Source organism: Humulus lupulus, chromosome 1 (genome assembly GCF_963169125.1).
Source record: "Humulus lupulus chromosome 1, drHumLupu1.1, whole genome shotgun sequence".
NCBI lineage: Eukaryota > Viridiplantae > Streptophyta > Magnoliopsida > Rosales > Cannabaceae > Humulus > Humulus lupulus.
This window is the reverse complement of record NC_084793.1, coordinates 268394448-268396261: the sequence shown is the minus strand read 5'-3', so window position 1 is coordinate 268396261 and position 1814 is coordinate 268394448. Positions and strand designations below refer to the sequence as shown.

Sequence of the window (1814 nt, the reverse complement as noted above, 5' to 3'; positions counted from 1 at the left end):
GTGAAGGCATATCCTGTCGTGCTTTTCATATTGTCTAGTGATCCTGCCCAGTCACTATCTATGTAGCCAATGAGTTTTGACTCTTGCGTGACTCCATATCATATTTCGTAGTTCTTTGTCCCTTGCAAGTATCTAAGGACTCTCTTGGCTACTCCGTAGTGAACTTGACTTGGACCGTGCATGAATCACTACAAGAAAAAATGCTTTTAATAACACCGAAAATGTGTTATCAAAACATACGATAACACTTTCTGATGTGTTAAAACCGACTATGTTATCGTAGGTCAGGATACTTTACATAACCATTTATCAGTGTTATACAGGTGTTATTGTACTGTCAACGATAACACAATTTCTATGTTATTTTAATATATAGATAAGTGTTGAATTATGTTATTTATAATCGATTATATAACACTTTTTTTGTGTTATACTACACTTTAGTATAACACATTATTTGTGTTATACTACACTTTAGTATAACACATGTGTTATATTAGCTTAGAGAAACATAATCTTTTTTTACTTACACAAAACTAGGAAAACAAATATGAAAGTTGAAGCCAAATAAGGTAACATAAATAGATTTTTATTAATTACTCAAATGTAATTACAATATTTAGTCTACTAGTCTAGGCTTAAGAAATCATATTACAACATAATTTATGCCCAATTCAGATTCCTTTATCACTAAATACAAAACAAGAAATGTATACAAAAATTAGTGAAATACATTCTTCCATTCTAAAGGCCTCAACTACAAATGTTGTCAAGAATTGCTCCAAAGAAATCATCTCAATATACCTGAACATTGTAAAAAAAAAGTCCTTTTATTATTAAGAACATAAGACTTAAGCTAGTTTCAACCTGTAAGCATATAAAGTTTAAATTAAATTTGTAATAACTCCAAAACTTGACGAAACAGCAGGGTATAGCAAGATGTACTACCATGCAAAATGACTGAAACAACAAAACATGCAACTTAAAACAATAAGCTAAGAGATGAACGAAGAGAAAATTCCACTGCCAAACAGAGTACTCTATCAATACCTAAAACTTAATGAAAATGAAAGAAACATTCAGCAGCATAATTCTAAAGCACAACAGAAGACTTTCTTCTTTATACCTTGACAAGGGCTGATGAAAGTCATCTTTTTGTTGGTAGTTCGTCTTCTAACATGGTCATATCAACCTATTAAGAAAGAAAAATCTAAGCATATGAATTTCCCACAAAACAAACAGTTAAATTCAGAAATCAAAAGTGAATGAGAAAATAAGAGAGGATAGAGAATGAATGAACTGAACTTTATTGAAATATATTGAAGTGTTAAATAGAAAAAGAGAATACATCACTTATAATGAGCTAAAAATTAGAGTAAGACTAATAGATTCATAGAAAACAATAACAGATCTAGCAGCTACCACTTAATAGATAAAATTTGTAGTAATAAAAGTACTACAATCTTTCCATTAATCATTTGTAGTGTGCACAAGGGAAATAAAAAGCCCACTTGTTCAGATGATGTTAGAATGCCCTGTATAAAGCCCTGAAAGCATTGCTTGTCTCAACAATAAGGGCAGGCCATACATTCATAGCACTACACCAGTTCCTAATAGTCCAAACTAAAGAATTCAAAGTCTGTCACAAGTATCTATTATCGACAAAAAAAAAATCCAATTTAAATTCAGTAGTTATCAAATGTTTTCACTGACATAATCATAGCTGCCACTAAAGCAGAAGATCATATTGACACAAGTAAGTTCATACAGCAGAGTCGAAGCTTAGTCATCACTAGGATTACCTTGCTTTCTTG

At 31.1% G+C, this 1814-nt stretch overlaps 1 long non-coding RNA gene across 1 annotated transcript; it reads right to left on the bottom strand.

Annotated features, from left to right (window-relative positions):
* Positions 1-573: 573 nt before the first annotated feature.
* LOC133833035 (uncharacterized) lies at positions 574-1190 on the bottom strand. The gene is made up of 2 exons (XR_009892580.1): positions 1127-1190; positions 574-804 (listed from the first exon to the last, which is right to left on the bottom strand). It is a non-coding gene; the product is annotated as an uncharacterized LOC133833035 (long non-coding RNA).
* Positions 1191-1814: the final 624 nt, after the last annotated feature.